This window comes from Cynara cardunculus, assembly GCF_001531365.2.
Source record: "Cynara cardunculus var. scolymus isolate 2C chromosome LG 7, CcrdV1, whole genome shotgun sequence".
Lineage (NCBI taxonomy): Eukaryota > Viridiplantae > Streptophyta > Magnoliopsida > Asterales > Asteraceae > Cynara > Cynara cardunculus.
In genome coordinates, this window is record NC_037534.1 from 9,342,366 (window position 1) to 9,351,555 (window position 9,190).

The 9,190-nt window shown below is 34.8% G+C and overlaps 1 pseudogene; it reads right to left on the reverse strand.

Moving 5' to 3' along the window:
- Window positions 1–6,245: 6,245 nt before the first annotated feature.
- LOC112515150 overlaps window positions 6,246–9,190 on the reverse strand; it is a 9,270-nt pseudogene continuing 6,325 nt past the window's right edge.

The window sequence follows — 9,190 nt, forward strand, 5'->3', positions numbered from 1 at the left end:
ATGCTCAATCTGATCGATGCTCCAATCGTCCCGTAAAGTCGACCAGCAAACTGGTTTAATTTGGTGTACTTAAGGAGAACACTCGTCGTTATACGAGGGTTCCACTAAGAAGAGATATGAACCCTTGATCACTTTTATTTCATGCTCACGTAACCATGAACTGTGCTTTAAAAAAAAGTTGATAGGTGCATGTTATTAGTGTTGACATTCAATTATGATTGATTTAAAGGTGGACGTCTATTCTTACGCTTCTCACCGTAATTTTTTTTTCTTCATAGGAACTTAACCCTCCACTGGTAATGTATATGTTTTTTTTTATTAAGCTGGATATCTTATCCGCTATGCGAGATGACTAATCCCAAGACGATCACTTGCTTTACAAATAGTTCGGAGTCACCGCATTTGAACCTCCGTGGCCACAAAGAGATTTTTATTCCTCCTTGGATTTGAACTGAGACCTCCTAGTACTTTTGACCTTTGGATCCAAGTTCAAACAAATCAGACACCACCCTTGTGGTTAATGTATATGTTTTTAGTAATTAATAACTTAATTATATTAATTGTTATTTTTGTTTAATTATGTTGCAATATTCACTTTCTCATTTTGAGAGACATTTTGGGATCTTGAGAGAAGTCTTGTGGTTTTATTAATTCGAGTTGCAAAAGAAATAAAATTCTACTCTCTCAATCTTTTTACACTTAAAAATGTTAATTTAGTCCAATAAAATTGTTATTTTAAGCGTCTTACTTAAAGGCGACATACTGTATATGATGCTTTTAGACGTCCTAACAAGTTTTTTTAGGATATTTTTAATACAAAACATCACATTACCAATTTTATATTATATCTAAAAGCGTTGTACTAGTTTATAAAACGCTTTTAGACGTCCTAACAAGTTTAAAACGTCACATTAACAATTTTACATCATATCTAAAGGCGTTGTACTAGTTTACAGAACGTTTTTGGACGTTCTAACAAGTTTTTTAGGATACTTTTAATACAAAGCGTCACATTAACAATTATATAAAAGGTGTCTTATAAACCCATCTTTTTATAGGACATTTGTTTTTATAGGCGTGTCATATAAAATTGCTAATGCGACAACATTGTATTAAAAGTGTCCTAAAAAACTTGTTAAGACGCCAAAAAAATGTCATGTAAACTTATTATAATGTCTTTATATATAAGACGTTTTTAGTTCTATAAATTAAGTCTTATAAAATAGTGTATTAAGAAATCCAATAATTAATGACGTGGTATAATCCAATTATGTTATAGGGATGGATGGATGGAACTTTGTTAATGGTGAACACATTAAGTATCAATTATTAATTAAATGGAAATTGTTTCTTTTAATTAATTATTAATAATGGAAATTGCTGGTTCTAAAGATTTTGATGCTCACGATGGAAATCAAAAAACAGCTATAATGCCTGATTGGTTTGAGTTTGGCTCCAAAAGTCAAAAGTACTAGGAGGTCCAAAGTTCAAATCCAAGGAGGAATAAAAATCTTCTTGTGGTCACGGAGGTTCAAATGCGATGACTCCGAGTTATCTGCAAAGCAGACGGTCATCTTGGGATTAGTCGGCTCGCATAGCGGGTTGGATATCCAGGTTAATAAAAAAAACATCTCTAATACATGTCAAAACATTCTATCGTCTTAATGACAATCAAGATCAGCGTAGCAAATTTGGCTGAAAATCTTCAGACGACAACTTTTTTATGTCGTGACATCTTTCGAACTTAAACTTTCCACCACGGAGTCCATCTGAATAAAAGAAATTGTGTAATATCAAACAAATTATAAATAAAATAAAATAAAGACACATTGAATATGACGAATTGTTAAAAATTGAGACCACACCTACCGATACCGATGAGGCCTAGATCACAACAATCTAGTTTGACTTAATCAGCATATGCCCGTATCTTTAAAACGTAAAACAAGAAGCATATTAATTGGGAGACCTTCGTGACAAATATATATATATATATATATTATATTTTAAAAATAAAGACGTAATTCATTTTAGTTTTACCGGTTACAAATTTTGTAGAGAAAATAACAAACGACAGACTTTAACTTCACTAACGAATCCGTCCATAATCCACCGGTAAAAATCATCAGCGGCGGGTAATTCACGTTGTCTCAAAAAGCATCACCCGTCCGCCACTAAAAACGCCGCTAATTTACTTCCAATTTAATTACATTTTCATTAAGACTTAAAAACGGCGGATTAAATCAGTGGCGTTTATATCTGTCGCTGATCCTCCGTTGATTTATTTAATTAATTATTTAATAAAATAATTAAATGAAATTAGCGATTGTCGGTAGTCCGTGCTGAATGAAAATAAATTACCTGGAAAGATCTATTTTTTTATTTCTCTGAATAGTAATTTGGCAAATGTTTATTAGCGAATAATCACCCACTAATCCGTTTGTTTATGTGCATTATTTAAAAATATATTTTTTGTTTTTTCAATTTATTTTCCTGTAATTTATAAAAATATACAGAAAATGTAAACGAGACAAATGAAAACGTTAATTATCATACATTGAAAACAAAACGATGAATATCCGGTTAAAAATACAAATTACAAATCTATACTATATTATAAAACATTTGACAAAAACTCTTAAAAATCATTTTTTATGCATGAAATACCGTTTATTGATGCATATTACTTAAAATTCAATATTACAAGTAATTTTGCGTAAGTACAACTTATTAAAGCTCCATTTTTAAATTCGTGTAACTAACTGTAGATATACATCCATTTTAAATATAAAAAATTTAAAATATAATTAGAATAATTATTGAGTTCCAATAAAATACTTTATTATTATCCTTATAAAAAATTATATTATTAAATCAAAAATAAAAACATTATCGTTTTCTCAAAACCATATAAAATCGTATTATATCGATAGTGACAAAAAATAAAAATTAAACATTAAAATTAGGATTTATATCACTGCATTGTGCGGGTACCCTTCTAGTTAAAATAAATGTTTGGTAAACAATGTCCAACAAACCATTCTCATTGCAGACCACCCGATGAAAAAATGCGACCGTGTGAACTTCTCGGCCAATTCCCTCATGTCATCCATCTTCTTATTCCTTGTTTTTTTTGTCGTCTACCTTTCTTGTTCCCTCGCCTCCGGAGCCTCCTCCCACCTCCTGAACTCTTCGATTTTTTCCTCTTATGCTTGAACTACAAATATATGACAACGTAGACGTACACTACAAAAATGCAGACTATCAGCGACGGAAAAATCCCTCGCAAATCCGTCGCTGAAAGTCAATCCGTCGCTGATCCGTCGCTGATACTCCGTCGATCAATTAGTCGTAGGTAATGCTATCAGCGACGGATCAGCGACGGATATCAGCGACGGATTTNCCCCCCCCCCTTCTACAAACTGTTTAGTATTCTTGTAGACCCTTGGGGACCAACAATAGGGGCAGATGTAGCCAAGTGGCTTCTGGTCAACTTATTTATCTAGTGATATTCAGTTCAAATTTGATTCATCTCATATGCTAATTTATCAAACGATCTTCATTTAATGTCTAATTCAACATGCCTGTTGTAGAACACCACCTAATCCAACAGTCTCCACCATTGATGATCGTCGCCATCCATACTTTGTATCATTCCAGTTTCCGACAATCTAGTTTTAGTACTGGTTTATAAACCATTAATTGGAGAAAATTATTGCTCATGGATTCGAGCTATCCCCAATGCTTTGTTTATCAAAAATATATATGGTTTCATTGATGGTACCTTGTGAAAGCCTCAACATAGTAATAGTCCTAGGATATTGCAAATTAATTCGATGAGATATAATGAATCTTGAATACAACTAAGAATTGAAGGTTGAAGTCATTTTGGGAACTCTCACATTTAGGCTTCATTGCTCTTGCCGAAAATGTGCATGTGGAGGTGTTATAAAAAAACCTTGGCTGAGAAACGTTTGCAATGAGATTATCGGATAAAGACCTATACATGAGAGCTACTTGCCTTCAACTTTCCTACACTTTTTGAAGAGAGTAAATTAAAGCACTAAATTAAGATGAAATCCTTATTTTCAATGTACAATTTTTGTTTTGTGCTTTTTGGAATATGATTAGGGGACAATCAAAAGGATCATGTGGTAGGGGATAGCAAGACGGGATGAAAAATCTTGCAAGTAGTGATGATGATATAATGGGTGAGTTATGTGTAGATTCGAGAATGGGAGAGGCTTGTGAAGTATATTCTAATATGAAGGAAGGAGAGGAAAGGTAGGAGAGAAACAATTTAATTTGAAAAGTGTTAGGGACTGTATTTTGGATGAGATATAGGGATTGGATAAAACTCAAGAATCGTATCAGAAAGCAATTTCCGAATACAATAATTCAATCCTATTAGCCTTGGGTTCACGGATTTTGTATTGGGATAAATTTTCAGGTTATTCTTTCTTTTTCAAAGGCTGTGAAAATCAAGATTTTTATACCTAGATTCTCGTCTTACATATTTAAATGAGAGATTGACGGTTATTTGCGGTTTATTGGTGGTTTAACGGTTATAACCTTTAATGAATAAGATCAAAAAGCAGTTACAACCGAATCTAAACTTCTATTTCCAGCAAACTCAGAAAAAAGCTGGAAGTTCACTTTTAGCGACAGTTGAAGACACATTCACCGACAACAACCACAAATGAATACACCTTCAGCAGCAATAACTGAAGGCTCTTCAACAACAACTTAAGCTGATAAGCGACAGCCGAGCACACATGTTCAACAATGGTTCAGTAATAGCTGAATACACATGACTTAAGTGAAATTTCTAAGTCATTATAAGCCAAGGGGTTCAACCCCTTGGGACCCCGCCAGGGGTGCTACCCCTAAGACCTTGTCAGGGGCACTGCCCCTCTACCCCGATTTATGGCAATCAAAGGTGATAAGGAAAACATTTATAAATGTGCACCCACACCTCCTAACTTACACTTGTTTTCCTCATCGCCCTAATCAATCCGAAGGAAATCACAATTACACCATTATGCTTGATGACATTAAAATCATAAAAAAAGAATAATAATGCATGTAATGATTAAAGAGACGGGGGAGGGAGTGTTGTGAGGGTGGTATAAAGGGAAGGATGGATGAAGCTGGCAGCCGCGATGGATGGAAGGTAAAATAAGAGCAAGAGAAATTACCAATATAATCCATGTGGCTTAAGGAAACTATGATTTTCATCACTCCACTTTCAAAAGTACACCATAGGGTCCTCTACTTTTGACTTTGTTTTAGTTTTCATCCTTAACCCTATTATGTTACTCCTCTTTGTTTAAGTGCCCCACGTGCTAGTCACAATGGTGGGTCAACCTAAACTTAGAAACGAACATTTTCTCCTTGCAAATAATCAAGGGATAAAAACTATACCAAATCACTAGGAGATATATAGAAGATAAACTTACCATTCTTGAACAATAATAGATGTGACACCCAAGATAGATTTATGGAGGTCCATGATGTTCGAATGATTGCAATGGAGCCACATTTATAGATCTCCATTATTGATCTACCAAGAAGATGAAAAAAGAAAAACGACAAAGGGAAGATTTGGGTTTCAACGTGGGAGAAGAAAGAGTTAAAACAATAAAAGATGAAGAGTAACGATTATAAATAAGGTGGGGACACAAGAGAAAAATGACGATATTTTACCCTCACATTACTAGCATGTGAGGGAACTTAAAAGGAGAAGTGTAACGACAATTAGGCCCATAGGTGATTTTAAAAGTTGAGTTATGAAAACTTGAGTTTCCTTAAACCACATGGACGATTATTGCAATTTACTATGAGAACAATGATTTAAAGAAGGTGTCTTACTAATAAAATAACGTGAAAATTATTCTTAATACTTATACAATAGACAACAATATCATGATATTGGTTACGAGGAAAATAATACATGAACTGTACACAAGTATAAAAAATCATAATAAACAGAGAAATCTTATACTTGTTATGACATATAATTATACACAATAGGCATGACATAAATTAAAATATCATGTGTTGAAAACATGAAAAATAGTCATCAGTAGCAAATGAAACATCTATTCTCTATTCTTTCTAAATTACTAACGAGGAATGTGTACGTGGAGCATCATGTCTATTCGTCCGATACTGCTATAATTTATGCTCCAAGAATATCGCTACTAATCATATGCGGAACAACATAAAGATCAACATGTTCACTTTCAATCATTAAGCTCCTCTAGGCATCTTTCTAGAGTCAGGGTTCTTTTACCTGTTAAGAGTTCTACAAGAACCACTCCAAAGCTATACACATCACTCTTATCCGTTAGCTGGTTTGTATGAAAATATTCAGGATCCAAGTATCCAAACGTCCCTTGAACTAGAGTAGTAACTTGATCATGAACCAAAGGGACTAACCTTGAGGCACCAGAATCTGCAATTTTTGCAGTGTAACTATCATCCAACAAGATAATAGTTGATTTCACATCTCCATGTATGATGTAGCATCTGTGTGAGATAAGCAAGTGCACCAGCCGATTCATGTGCTATCCTTAGACGATTTATCCATGATAATCTTCCCAACCCACTTGTTTGATTATGTATATGTCGATCAAGAGTGTCATTGGAGATAAATTCATAGACTAGTAACGGGACATCAATTTCCAAACAACATCCCAAAAGTTGCACCACATTTTGGTGATTAATTTGAGTAAGAATTACCATTTCATTTATAAATAGCTCCCTTTGTCCTTGATCCAATCTCTAGGACTTCTTAATTGCAACAACATGCTTATCTGATAGAGTTCCCTTGTACATTATGCCATTACCTCCTCTCCCAAGAATCCTTTCTTCAACAAAATTTTTAATGGCTTCTTCTAGCTCTTTAACTCGAAAATTTTTCATTAAACCAAAACCAATGGTACCACCCTTGGTTTTTAGTTCAAATAGCACACCACCATTTTGGTCAAAGAAACCTTCTCTTATCTTTTGTCAAAGTGTCTAAATTCTAATCATTTTTAATTGAAAAATATCAATTTTTAGAGTAAATATGAAGTACATGAAATTCGTGTAAGGTAAGTCGCAAAAAAATTTACGCAAGATTGAAGTTTGGTGCTTGTGTTTATTATTTAGAAATCTTGGTATGTTTTTAAGTCTCAGGAAACATAGGGATTACCCGAAGACAATAGAAGCAGTGGGAATGGTTTATGTCGACAGCCATCGTGAATCTTAGCATCACCAGAATATCCTCGTTTGCATTTGCATGTGTAATTCCCTGGAGTATTAGCACAAGTTTCGTAACATGGAAACTTCTCCACATTTTTACACTCATCGGTATCTAAAAAACAAAAGAGCATTTATCAATTCTTCATAGCGTAATGCATTAACCCTAATTAGAGTAACCCTTTCCCATTGCCCAAATAGGCAAACACAGTACAATACAACTCTAGTTTGATGAATAACATAAAACACTAAAGTTGTTATGGCCGCAATCTAACATCTTATATCAAATAATTTTTTATTTTTAGTTTATAAGAAATAATATTATTTTCTTTTTTCAAATTACATTGTTGGATTTATATGATTATTAAAATACATTTTTTTACTGATAAATATATGTGGTAAATTTCATTATCTTTCGATTCCAAAGTGAAAATTTATATGAACTAATTAACTTTATATCAAAACAAATTTAAAAGTTAAGTGTTAACAACCGTTCAAATAATTGTCAAAAAATGATTACTCCAAAGCAAACTAGCGTATATCACTACAAAAATGCAGAGTATCAGCAAGGGAAAAATCTTTCGCAAATCCGTCGCTGAAAAGGCATTTCGTCGCTAATCCGTCGCTGATACTCCGTTGGTCAAATAGTCGTATGTAATACTATCAGCGACGGATATCAGCGACGGATTTGTGAAGGATACTTTCAGCGACGGATATCAGCGACGGATTTGTGAGGGATACTTTCAGCGACGGATCAGCGAGAGAAGTATTTATTACGGATCTGCGACGGAACGTTCAGCGACGGATCTGCGAGGGAACGTTCAGCGACAGATCTGTGAAGAAACGTTCAACGACGGATCTGCGACGGAGCCTTCAGTGACGGATCTGCGACGGAACCTTCAGCGACGGATTTGCGACGGAACCTACAGCGACGTATCTGCGATGGAAACCTTCAGCAACGGATCTGCGACGGAACCTTCAGCGACGGATCTGCGACGGAACCTTCAGCGACGGAACCTTCAACGACGGATTTGCGAGGGAATTTTCAAGGACTTTCAGCGACGGATTTTCCCTCGCTAATCCGTCGCTAATTTGTATAAATTTAAAAAATAAATTTTTTGAAATTGCATAATTCTTGTATTTATTTATAAAAAAATGAAAATAATAATATAACAATAAAAAACTGTGAACAAATTTTAACTAACCAATTCATACGATTTAAAATATTCAATTCATACAATTTAATCTTCAAATACATACAATCTAACTATCGGGAGGTGTGGGAGGTGGGAAAACGTATCATGACTGCCGCATAAACGTAGCAAAATGCTCGGATAATGCGGCCTGTTGGGCTAATGCAACAGCTTGTCTGGCCTGTTCGGCCTCCAAATCTGCCCTATTCTTCCGTTCGGTCTCCAGTTCATCTTCTACCCTTGTCAACTTCTCTCTCAACTCCGTTACCTGTAAATATTCAATATTCGACAAAATCAATAATTTGTTCGCAATTTTAGCAATGAGAACGTTTATAACAATATAACCAACGTACCTCCGCTCTTGACTCGTATGATGACTCGCTACTGCTACATCTACCCGTCATAGCATAAGAGGGATCCAGGGTGGTCCCGAAACCAAATATTCGGCCTTTCCTCCGTCCTCCGACACTTTGCTCYCAAAGAGATGCCTTATCAGGGAGAGGGCTGTCGGTACTAGATTGTGACTCACCCCTAAGCGATTGAAATCGCTCCTATGRTTCACSAAAACAAAAATGGGTGAGGTTATGTATGTAGATATTTCAGCAGCATAACGACTGTAAATCAAACATAACCAATGCATGTATTTAACAACTAAGCATTCTAATAATACCAATGTTCGAAGTCACATTCTCAACCTACTTACTTAGCCTAACGTCTGCCCAACAATGGCAGCCCAAACTAATAGCATCACT